The sequence below is a fragment of the Lagopus leucura genome, unplaced genomic scaffold, assembly GCF_019238085.1.
Source record: "Lagopus leucura isolate 7727_CA_CO unplaced genomic scaffold, USGS_WTPT01 Super-Scaffold_100002, whole genome shotgun sequence".
Taxonomy (NCBI): Eukaryota; Metazoa; Chordata; class Aves; order Galliformes; family Phasianidae; genus Lagopus; species Lagopus leucura.
Genome location: NW_024962263.1, coordinates 58,845,441 through 58,858,659, shown reverse-complemented (window position 1 = coordinate 58,858,659; position 13,219 = coordinate 58,845,441). Strand labels below are relative to the sequence as shown.

The window sequence follows — 13,219 nt, the reverse complement described above, 5'->3', positions numbered from 1 at the left end:
CAGATTTATTTGCAATGGGATCTCTAATCTCCAGGAGATTAACGGGGCAACAGCTGGGAGGGGTGTTTTTGAAACTTCCTGTAGGCATCAGAGGTGATGGATCAGTGCAAAATGAGGATCTGTGTCAAGCCTCCAAGTTGCAAATGAGGAATCTAAGACTGAGTTTCAGAGCCATGTAGCCTAATCAGAAAAAGGCCTAAGGTAGCTAGCAAGAAGGAAACCTGCCTTCTCGAACCTTGGGTGCCTAAATCATCCTGCTGAGGAATAGACAACTCATTCTCTTGAGGAAGTCCTAGGAGATGCCCAATTATTATCTGGCCAAAGTTCTTTGGTTGAAAAAGCATGGCTACAGAAACAAGACATCCTCCATTTTAGGGATGTCATTTCTGTTCTAGGGCAGTGCCTTAACAACACAGCTGCAAAGGTGAGTACAAGATGATGAACGAGTGAACAAAAGTGAATCAAAATTGAATCTGGCAACTCAATTCAGTGAAATAGCCAAAAATAACAAGAGTGTTACCAGGTTTTAAGAAGTGTTTTGAAGTTCAGGTGACCTTGAATATTTACAATACTCAACCTTATACAAGTGTCAGAATCAAGTTTTCCCTTCTGCCCCAGACTTTCAAAAACCCATGAAAGTTCCTTTCCCCTTAGTCCCTCACACTGTGAAACTTTGGCAAACATCACTCAGATCTGGACTGAGCATCAGGAAACATGTATTCCACTCTAAATATTCAAGAACTAACTGAAGGGTGCAGGTGGTCACCTCACATGCATATTGCACGAGTCAGCAGTTGATCTCACAAGTCAAATAACCTTCTCACTAAAAAAGCAATTCAAATACTTTGTTCCAAAACTATGACAGGAGAAATTAAAATCATATTTCCCAAAATACTTCCATAGGTTGATAGAAGTGATATATCACTAGATGAATGCTTGGCACTGAACAAAGTTAATGTTCAGTGTCACTCACAGAGTTCTTCAGCTCGGGCAGAAAGGAGTTTTCTAAGAGGGTACATATGAGCAAACTACGGTAGAAATCCCAGACTGATTGGGTAATGAAATTACCTGGAATAATCACTGAACTAGGGTTGCCATGGGTTTTGTACGTTTCAAGTTCATAAATTACAGCTACTTAGCACTTTATCTTGCAACAAACAATTTAAAAATAGCTGTATAAGGACAATACATGTATCGATATGATAAGTGCATTGAACTAAAATTGGATTTTATTTAATCAGCAGTTCTAGAGCTACAGAGGCACATAGCAGCCACCACTACTGAAAATCGACGATGAAGTTGTGGGAGTCACTTCAAGATGATGAGAAAAGACAGCATTGCCAGTGCTGCCAAAGAGCAGTAAAGAATTCAGAGGGAGCAATACTACTGATGAGAAGAGATACAAAATCCTAAAGGTTTATTTTCAGGGCTCCAGTCCATGGTCTGTAATCATTTGAAACTGATTTATTTCAGGAATCACAAGGTTCAGTTAAAATTTTCTCAAACTTCCATGAAGGACAGTAACAATCCAAATCTGAAAATAAAGCCTAAGCTCAAAAATCCTTCGTGATTTTAGCTTACACCTATTAAAGAGTAGTTTTCAGCACAGTTACTTGGGATACACAGAAGAACCCCATTGATTTGGAAGTAGATTTTTTTGAAAGAGATCTTCTTATAGGTGTCTCCTGCAACAGACCTAGGGTGGCCAATAACAGGAAGAGGACCATCCCTTACGAATATATTTTGGAAAAATATTTGTCCTGCAGCTCCCTATGACTGAAAGAACTATTGAAATGTGAGTTAGGAACTACTACATATAAAGGGACAAATTACTAACTGGAAGGTAGAGTTACTTTCACAAATGGCTTTTTGTAAATATCCAGTCTACTTAGAGCCACTGAGAACCTAACCTTAAAACAAAAATCAAAAATAAAATTTAATCCAAAGCACAATAATGAAAAAGACAGCCTGAATGCACCAAGTGTTTAAGCAAAACAAGCAATCATCTTTAAAGGAAAAGGAGGTATAAAAACTGTTATGGTATTCGAGGATGACACCAAATGGGGGGGTGCAGTGGATCTCATTGAGAGGGCTATCATTTGGAACTAGGCAGGAGGGAGCAATGGGCCAGCAGAAACATGATAGAAAGTAAATTACAGTTGTTGGAGCAATAGCCGAGAGTATCTTTTCTTCACAGGAATTATGGCTTTCCTTTTCTTGACAGAGAGCTAAGGAATAAACTTGAACACCTCTATTCGGATTATTGATGGGAGAACATAGGGCTAATATTGTGATTGCATTCTAGGAGGGAAAAAGTGGCATTATTAAATTGAGAATTAAACCAAAATAAAATTTGAGGTTAAAGAATGGCTTTCACTCCCTGCACTACAAGTCAGCTCTTACCACTGTCTCTGCATGTTGTGGTGTCAAGCAAAATTTGCTGTGGCATAACAAATGAAGACATCTCAAACTAAAATAATTTGCAATAGGTACTACTGGCACTGAGGGCAAGAGAGAGATTTAGACCTCACTCTTTCCCTCTCAAGAGTCAGACAACTGAAGAACACAACAAGCTTTCCATTAAAGGCAGCAGCACCCTGAGGACATTGATCCTCTGAAGCTCTTTTACAGGCACACTGCCAAAGGATTTTGAAGCAAGCGGGACAGGCAAATAGCATCCTCAGTAGTTGAAAACAATCTGTCTCACCCCATGTACGTTACAGCAGGCACAAAAGGTGCCCTGATACAGATGGAAAACGTAGCAACATTTCTAGGTTTTTACAGAAGCAATGAAATCTACATTCATACAGTGCAAATGTAAGAATTCTTTACATCTGTTCTTAATACCAATAAGGAAAATGCTTGCAAGGAACCCATTAACCAAACTGAGCTTTGTTGCTGAGATTTGTTCAGTGCTAGCAACAGAACTGGCAAAATCATCACTAGCAAAATAGAGCTAGAGACATGAGAGATGAAGGCTTGATACTTCATCATCATTGCCATGAGCTATTCATTTCAGTTTAACAATTTTGATTCAGGAAAACTGAATGTCCATAGCAGAGAATTTAAACCTGAACTATGGAAAGTCTTTCTGCTTAAGCTAGAAAGGCTGCAGACAAAATTTTTCGCACTTAACCTTCACCAAGGAAAAGGTCTAAAATGTAAAATATTAAGCTCACATTCTTTCAGCTTTAATTCATTAAAACTATTCCACATTTTCATTTAAAACAGTTCCCTGACAGCACTGAGCATAAGGACTTTAAGTAGGAGAAACAAAAATAAGAGAATAAATGGAAAACAGTGTATGTACTGTATACAAAATGAATACAAATATGAAGGATGCATGAGAAACAGCAGAAGTAATACCTCCAGCCTTTGCAAATCACATAACGTGTGTGCCCAAGGCAATCTTCCATCCCACGTACTGTAAGCTGAACAGTTCCCAGAGTGTATATGGCTTTAACCATAGTAGAAGATGTTTATTTTACATGAGGTTTCTAAGGAAGAAAGAATTTTCTTCCAGCACTACAAAAAAGTAGGACTGAAATCAAGGTAGATAGCTGTAGCTCCAAATTACTGATAAAATAGACTAGTTCCTCTTTAAAACTATCAGCTACCCACATCCATTACAGCAGCTAAAAGGTAGGTATTGCACGCTAAGATCTAGCACATGGTAAATGCCTTGAAGTGCTTGATTATGCAACACTTGTACTCAGGATATCTTCTGAAAGAAGAGATAGGTATACCTTGAGTCAATAGATCCAGTGTGCAAGAAGCACTGACAAACTACCAAGGGGAGAGTATGGGTTTTCCTTCCATCCTCTACTTGACAAATGGGATTAATATTCCCTGGAGGATCTACCAGCCATGATTCAAATTCCAACTTTGTCTATTTTAGAAGTTGCCTATCCATACAGACTCATTGGAGATGCTTGTATCTGTAGGCTCAGAACGGCAATTTTTGCCCACTTGCAAATTTATCCTCTCCTGTAGAGTAACATAGCTCCTATAAAGTGTAGATGCCAAAGATTCATGATAAAGCAAGGCAAAATCTTCTTCAAACAATGAGGGGCCCACGCAGAGCTTTGAAGATAAGGGCAGAGACAAGGGCTCCTCATTTCATGCCAGACGTGACTCAGCAAGGTGTCTGGAAGACTGAGGTGAGGCATCCTTGGTGATGTGCACTGCCTACTGTTTTGCTCTCATCCAAACTAACTGCAAGAGCTTTTTTGAAGATGAGTTGTTTGACAGCAAGGTATGACTTCAAAAACATCCAGACCCATAAATACCCAGACGCATTACTGAGATCAATTCCAAACTGAAAAGCCCAGCACATTCTTCTGTTGCAGGCTAGGGAAGTGGCAGTTCTGGCAGCTGTAGGTGGCTGAATACTAAAAAACCCCAGTGAATAGCTCACAGCTACTAGATTCAACACACTGGTGCTCCACATGATTGTGTTTCTTTTCTGCGGTCATGGTAGCACTGGTGTTCAGTTAAGGCTGTGGTGTAGAGCAGTATCAGTGCAGTAAATGTAGAACATGTTGCTCGGTATCTGAACTGTCTCTGACTGAAGGCCAAATATTCCTGTGGCAAATTAAAGGGCTGCTCTGCACTGTACTTTGCACCAGAACCCCTGAACCTTGTACATGCACTTCCACTAGCAATCAGCAGGAGAGGAGAGAAGTAGACAGTTCTCAGAGGAAGCATTACTCATCCTGGAGTTGCTGGTGCAGAGAATGTAGAAAACAGCTATACCAGGGCACAAGGGAGAAGCAGCACCAAGTCAGCAGTGTGGTTCACTCCTGAGTATGATCACAGAATCAGTCAGCACACAGGGATGTGTTCAGGCTCCTCAGCATGTGATTACCTCCAACAACTCCATAGGTTTCTGATACTAATCAAAGATTCTTTTATGTCACACAAAAGGAGAACTACACAAAGCACACACGGTCTTCTCATGATGCCTATGCTGCACAGCTGCCAGAATGGTGGTGAATTCTCCAGACTTAAATATGTGCCCCTAACAAATTGTCAAAATGAACAATCTCATGATTTGGTCGTACAACACCCAAGACAGCACGGACTTCAGTTCTAACTAACCAGGCCCTTCTTTTATCTAGCTTTTCCAGTCCACCCTGGCAACACTAAAAAGGATTCACAGGATTTGACAGACAACTTTTTATATGGAAAGTACCCACAGTATCCTGTAACAGGGACCTGTTTGTTGAAATACGGTTATACTACATTCACAAATTGCTGAGGTGCAAGAAGCCTTGAATTTGAGGAAAAGAAAAATTTGCAGAGCAAGCTAGTGATGGGGAAAATAGGTTTTGAACTGCATAAGATGCAGGAGAACTAAAAGGGGATGTTTCTGTTCCAGCACCTCTGTGATGGCACATCCTTCTATATTTGTTATTCTTCTAAGGAGCACTGCAATCCCTGACTATATATTCTTCATCCTCTCTTCATTTTACCATTCCCCACTTCAGAGAGCTCATGTTTTAGAGGAATTCTCCATACCAAGAAGATCAAGAAACTAACTCAGCAACCTTTTGCTCTTAGGAATAGAGTTTGCAGAGCAGCAGAGTATGGGAAGTCTTGCTCTGTGAGCCTATATGCCAGCAATAGATTGAAGTTTACAGTGAGATAAGAAATGCTGACCTTCTACAGATACAGAGATAAAAGAAACTACTGGAATGCCTGGAAGATAAACTTGGGTTAGCTTCAGAACATTTTTATTGGTCTAACTATGGTAACGGTCTCCCTAAATCCTACACAACTGTGGCCAAACAGATAATGTTGCAGTCTCAGTTCATAAATTGGCTCTAGATGTAAAATAGATTACAACAATCCAAGGTAAATTCATGTGTTTTATTAGGGATACATTCACAAATTCAGATGTTACAGCTTTTATTCACTAAAATAGTGAGGAATGACACCAGGGGAATTTTTGCTAAAAATGACTGAGTAGCTTGACTTAATGCACACTTCCTTATCGCTAGCAAGTTACCAAAACCCAAATACTACTCTAAAATCTGCTATCATTAGTATTTCTGCAGTCCTTGGAAAAAGCACAAGTTAAAAGGTATCCTGTGTTGATTATTTACAGCATATTCTGTTTATTATTGTACTACTGTTCTTTAACTTTTGACTAGCATGCCTTAAAGCAGCCAAGTCAGTGAGTGGTAACCCTCAAAAGAGTAAGCATAACTACATCCAGTAATATGGATACAGGGCCTTTTAAGATTTTCATTGTCTTTCTTCTATTTTTTGTCCCACATTAGGCAAAGATATAAGACCTGTAAGACCATCTGCTATTCCTCATGATACCTTTAGTGCTTGCAGGCCCTCTGATCCTCCTCAACTTCATCCACCCCACAGTCTTTGGTCATTCCTTTAACAATAGTGGGAAATTTTTAAAACATTTTTAAAGCTGTGCATTTTTGTTGTCAACATAGCCCAGTACAGGAGCTGATGACACCCTGGATAAGTTCTGAGTTCCATTTCTAGGGCTAGTAGAATCATAGAATCATTTGAGTTGGAAGGAACTTTCAAAGGCCATCCAGTCCAACTTTCCTGCAATGAACAGGGACATTTAGAGTTACAGCACATTGCTCAATGCCCTGTCCAGACCTTGAAGGTCTCCAGGGATGGGGCATGCACCACATCTCCAGGCAACCTGCTTCAGGGCCTCACTCTTATTATAAAGATCTTCTTCCTCATATCCAGTCTGAATCTCCTCTCTTTTAGTTTGAAATCACTTCCCCTTGTCCTGTGACAACAGACTCTGCTAAGGAATACTCAATACCTTTTATCTAAATTGAGTGTCATAGTTTCTTCAAGTGATTCACAGTTCCTGCTGTTCAAATGAGAGACCTGCTTCATGCTTTCTTCTGCGGAAAGTGTATGAGACACCCTGAAGTGATACTTTAGGAATTACACCATGGCTGTTCAAACACAGACAACATTTATCCATATCATCACTCATCTGTGGATCAACCAAGTAACTCAAGGTGATATCAAGTCCCTCCAGCTTAAGCTCCTAAGCAATCCTGGTAAAAATAAGTGGGCAAGCTCCATTCCCTCCACATACAATGAAAGAAGCAAGTGTCTTTGAAGGTTTCTAAAAGGAAATCCTGTCAACCTAACTGAAATGCCTGAAGGCCTTCAGAGGGACTCTACTCACTGATTAGAGAGAGTGCCTGCCTTTAGGTGGCTGCTTTATAAGTATTTAACATTCAGAAGCACCTCAAATGCCCTAGCCATGCACACTGGATTCCACCTTCAGCATCTCATTAAAGCAGTACCTAGGCAAGTGTTTGCATTTATTTACCCTTTTATCCCCATACTTTGTATTAATTTCTCTCAAAGATTAGTCGTCTATTTAAAATGTCAAAAAAAACCAAGCAGGTCTTTCTATCTTCTGAGTAACTCTGCAACAATTTTCTCCAAAATGCTTTCATTAGAAACACGCACATCAAACCTTCTGCACATCACCATGCTGGCACGTGTCTGTTACTAGGCATTCTGCCACAGTCGGATGCAGTGTCCCAGTACACAGAGTGAGAGTCACCAGGTATGGTCTCATACCCCTCAAGTGGTGGCCATGTTTCTGCCCTTCATCCCAAGCCACCAGCTTCTGCATGGATGCTGAGCTGTCTGCCTGCTTGCTGAGCTGAATCAGCTCACCAAACCAGCAGCAAACGCAGCTTCCCAATGATTCAGTGAGCTCATGGGGTGGTGAGTCAGGCGCCAGACCTGGCACAAGGGAGGAGAAGGGAACACAGACCTGCAGGCAGAGGATGGGAGAATTGAGGATGACTTTCTCCAGGACAACAAGCATAGACAAGGAGCCTTGCCCTCTGCTGTGATAAAACCTCTGTACCAAATGGGAATTATCAGACAAATGATTAGAAATACCAAGGGGAATTTGATTACAGCAAACCTCAGGTAATTTTTATAATCACCATGCATAATGAACACAAACCCACTTTGTTCACATAGCAAGATTTGGGATTCCCGTTAGTTTTCTCCGCTTTTCTGGAGCTGTGTGCACGTCAGCTTCCTCAGCAAATACAGGGATTAAATTTAAAAATCAGAACGGAGAGATGTGAACTTCTCAAGTAAGATCTTAACCCTAACACTTGATGCTTTACAAAGGAGGCTAAATATCACAAGGCTATATCAGGGGACTCGGCAGTTCTGCAGACATTTATGGGCTTGGTAACACATTTTTCTCTTTGTAAGTGAAAACAGACAAAACAGTGCACACGCTAAAATAATGAACATCTTGGCGCATTGCAATTACAATACTGGAACAGACCACTGCTCTGTTTTTATGGATGCTTTTCAGAAAAACAATCCCTCTTTTCAGCTCCCTGTTACATTTATTCTCCAGAACTCTTGTGCCAAAGGTTTCCCCATTTTCTCTGTGGGTTTTCCAACAGACTTCACCTCCTGGGGAGCACCACAAAAATACAGCTGCTGTGGAACAGCATCTCTCCTTGGTAGGATGCAGTAGAGTCACATCAGAGAGATGGCAACATGGAATGCCATAATTATTCTCAGACAACATCAGGAGAGATTATTTTTTTTTAAACCAAACATAAAATGATTGATTTTCAGTGTTCTGCTTTCATTTAGAATCTCCGTGAATTATTCTGTGGAAAATCTAGCACTGCTCTACTAAACAGCATAGAACCACATCTAGCAATCTTCCAGAATAAGCAATGGTATTACCACACCATCTGTGATAAATGTAGTGGAAAAAAAAAGAACAGTTTCAAGTTTCACCTGTACTACCATCTCTGTAGAGAAAAATAACAATTACAAGATAACATGGAGTCAATTTTTTGCTATAAAATAATTCAAAGCAAAATTTAAGAACATAGTAAAGAACTCCTGGCTAAAGAGCTCATCTATATTACTGAAATGTTTCACTAGAATCAAATTGCCAGTGATGGCTAAAGCCAGGAAGGCTCAGAGCTCCAACACTGATAGAGCAATCACAGCAAGAAAGACTTCACCAAAGGTTTTAAACAGTTTCTGAAAGGGGAAATTGAAGTTCTGGGAAATAACTGATATCAGAACAGCTGTGTGGTCTGCACAAACCAAAAGGTGAATTGAATACTACTTTTTTCAGAAAATAAAGGTCATATGACACCAAAAATTAAAATGGAATTCATCTTACCAGGGAAAGATCTTAGAGAGGCTCTCAAAGGATTATACTGACATACCTAAAACATGTTAAAATGATTCTGCTACAAGATAAAAGCTGTTTGGTTTGGCAATTCAGATGTTACTGTGCTGCACTCTGAGGTAATACTGGTGGAGGCATTAGGAGTTGTTCCATTTTAGGGTATCCTACAAGCATCCAACAGAATCTACTGTGCACTGCTTGGCAAGACCAAGCAGAGACTGACTGATCATATGGAAACAGAGAAGGTAGGGAAAGCCTAAATAAGAATGTGTTGCAGCAAAAAAAAGTGAAAGATGAAAAAAAAAAAAAAAAAAAAGGTGTTGGGGAAGCAAATAATAGGTTGCTGTCCAGCTGTGAAAGCAGAGAATGATGGTTTAGGACTTGTTTAAGGAAGAAACAAGGTGACTTGCTGCCACTGCAGGAGCACAACAAAAGATGGGTGTCATCTCCCATCTCCTGCTGCGTTTCATACTTGTAGCTGTGAAGATCCACAGGTAACCACATCGCAGACAGTGTGACTCAATGGAATACTCACCATGTACATCCACCCCCGATACCCAACTCTGTAGCTCTGTGTTTGAGGTACTGAGAAAATATAACACGGGAGAAGCGGCTGCGGGGTGACATGCACATCACGTAGCTCTGTGTGAGCTGCACCATTCAATGCCTTTAATCTTACATCCTCAAAACCTCCTCAGATAGTAGTTAAAATTTAAACAGGCCTTCTTAAAACACACTCGTGATCCCATTATCGGGATCATGGATGGGATTACAATGAGGGTGGCAATGGTGGAAAATTTTTTAGGAGTGGTCTCGTATCACCAGCAGGAGTGGCCACTAATTGGATTCTGTCTGTGTCACTACAGAGCTGTCACGGGACCCCCTTCTCTGTTGAAGGCTGCAGCTCTCAGGGCACTCAGAAAGGCGTTTTCTCAATTGTTATCACATCAGTCTGCCTACCCACTCAAACACAAATCTCCAAAGCCCTTTCTAAAGTGGAGGAAATCATGGAGGCCAGTGCTCTCATCACACCCAGACCAATGTCTGGCCTTCCCAGATGAGAGCGAGCCTGCTGTTATGCAGCACTCAAACTGCACGAACCAACACCTAACACCACATGAGGCATGTAAGTTAAACAAAGCTAGATAATCAACTGCAAACCACCAAATAGGCTGCAACAAAGTGACCTCGGCAGAACAGAATTTGGAAATCTTTCAAAATAATTTTTTCCATCTCTATTTAACATCCACCGAGTGGGGCGGGCTTTTCTAATGTCTTCCACATTTGAAAATGCTGTCCCTCACATCACAACATTTTTAATAAACTGTTTTTATCAGTTCCAATTACCATCATTTTCACACTGATCCTTGCCATCTCTGGGACACTTCAGGCTCCCTACGAGCATTTTTCCCTAACAACCTCTCATCTAGCCTACTTTCTGAAGATGTACTTACATGCCATTTGGAAACTTACCTTTTTTTTTTTTTAGGGTTATATTACACCAATCATAATTATTTTTTTTTTCTCTGAAACTGAGACAAATTCAGTGAAAAGCCAAAAAGCCATGCCAAGCAGGAGAAACTTGTGCAATATGACGGAACAAGCTCACCCACCTTGATTATAACGTGATAAGAAGAGGAAGCTCCTGACAAGCAATAAACTGACGCATAATTAAGACAATTCAGAGCAGAACACACTCGGACTGGAAAACGTTCTCTTAAGCTCTGTCTCACTGTTTGGAGCAGTGGGGAAAAAAAAAAAACTATGAAGACGATCAATACCAATCTGGTCACCAGTACCCACAGCAGGGGACTGGAGCTCCATGAGCTTTAAGGACCCCCCCAGCCTCAGCCATTCTATGATGCTGTGATTCCAGTATCTAGGAGTGGAGGGGATACGTGGGGGAAAAACAAACCCACCACATTTTGTGCACTGCAGATTCTCTCACATCACAAACGCAGTTGATAGTACAGACATGCCTGGTATGTTCAGCATTCCCTATCAAACAGAGATGAATTAGCCGCAACAAGAACATCTTACAGCTTTCATACAGTGGCTTATAGATTTTTTTGTTCCCCTGGAATTTCTAACCTTGAGCGTATCACGGATGTCCTAAAGTCACACCGGTCTCAGATCTCTCCCTCAGATTACTTTTATCTCACTGTGAGGAACATCTCTGAGAGCTCTGAACACTTTTACAGCTGCTGGGATGCTAATGGGAACTTCATGTGTGTACCCAGCACAAGTGCTCTCAGGGAAGAAAAAAAAAAGCCAATGTCAAAGGCAGGTATGTAGAAGTCACCATAAATATGTCTTTGAATGTTTACCATCTGGAACAGTAGATTACATTTTGACAAGAAGCTGGACTGCCCTGTGGGCATTGTCTTTTAAACAGCCCCATCATTATAAAGGAAGGAAAAACATGATTTGCTGTTCCTAGTTCTCGGTAGGATTTTCTGGCAGTGCTAGAGAAACTTCATTGTTGTTTTTTTTTTTCTTATTGAAGCAATTACATGATGGGCACGTGCAGTTAGAGACTCAGTTTCTGGAAAAAATATGTTTTCTTATAGATGATGTGATCTATGGCCTGATGGTGCCCACAGAGAGGGCAGTGACAGCACAGGTTGAACATCTCACAGCACTGCAGTGCTCACCTTATTCTGCTTGGATGGCTGAAGCACTGCGTGCTGAAGCTGGCTTATGGGCTTCTCACAGACAGGCTGGGAAGAGGGAAAAGGAGAAATTCAATGCACATGGCATGAAAGGCTTTAATGCAGAGTCACAGAGAGGGGGCTTGGTTGGTTGGGGTTTTTTTTTTTTTTTTTTTTTTTTTTTTGAAGCTTGTAAAGTTTCCATCACTTTTTCCAGTGATAAAGACAGAGCAAAAAGTCAAAACTGTGAAGTTTTTTCCACATAAGTATTGATCTAGTCATGCTGCCTCATTAAGGATTTAACTTATTGTTTGGAACTGCTGTGGTGCCTTTTGTGGCTACTCACTTACCAAAGAGTGTATCTCAATATACAGGCTAAGACCAGTCTGTAAGGGGGCCAAAGAGAAAAAGTTGGTTTGAGACAAAACTCCATGTGCAACTTGAAACACGGTTTAATGGGCATTGCTACACAACTGAATGCCAAAATCCCAAAGCACCAGCTATAAATCCCCTTGCTCAGCCTAGTACACAGATCTCATTTCAGCACACATTATATACAGCATTACTTATAGAAAATCTCACCTGTAAGTGGTGAGGAGAGTGTGAGATTTGCTTCACAAGTAGGAGGCCAGTAACTCATAGGCACACAGGTATGTGCGAGTCAGTGTGAAGATCTGTTACAGCGCGAAGAAACAAATCAGGTTGTTGCTCTGCACAGGAAGACATAGACACAGTACATTATTTATCTTAAAAGGCAAAAAGCTCATTCTCTAGTAATTCAGAGTAATGCAACGAGACCATCCTAACTCTAAAAGTTGACATAGTCCATAGCATTTCTGACTTCTTACCTCAGTTGCTGGGCTTCCCCCATGCAGACATCAATGAATTTAGCAGTTAATTTCAATAAAAATGATAGCAGAGTGCTTCCCTAACTAAATTCCTATTGCATTTCTCCCCCTATCCCTTCTCAAACGTCATTTTTTCCCCTTACATTTAATTAACGTTTCAGGTCGCTTGTTCAGAATCCATACAGTGAGACTTTAATGATCCATTCTAGGGATGCTACTTAGTTTGCAATGACTTGTAAAACTTCCACAGACAGATCTGCAAATGAATTACATCCATCTGCTCTGCTGCAGCATTACCCTGTGAGCTGCCTTCTCCTTACTTTCCCGATTTTCTTCCGACTTTAAGCCCATGTGTAAACCAAACCGACCAGTAGAAACCCCCGCCAGCTCTCTATAAAGGACTCCTCAAACTTTACAGACATCTCAAATGCACTTCCAAACACTGCCTCGCAGCTGAGCCTCAGACGGGCTGCTGCCCTGCTCGAACATCTCCAAGCCGAACAAACCCTCGGTTGCGATCC

The 13,219-nt window shown here is 40.9% G+C and overlaps 1 protein-coding gene across 4 annotated transcripts in view; it reads right to left on the bottom strand.

Annotated features, from left to right (window-relative positions):
• The window catches only part of SULF1 (sulfatase 1), a 125,280-nt gene that overhangs the window by 110,677 nt on the left and 1,384 nt on the right, over positions 1-13,219 (bottom strand). For 2 of the 4 annotated variants that reach the window (XM_042870013.1, XM_042870012.1), the window contains exon 2: positions 12,433-12,560. The gene's annotated coding sequence lies outside the window, so the exon portion shown is untranslated. Of the gene's footprint in view, positions 1-10,812; positions 10,852-11,853; positions 11,920-12,432; positions 12,561-13,219 lie in introns of those variants that run through there. The other 2 variants (XM_042870014.1, XM_042870017.1) reach the window with 2 other exon arrangements.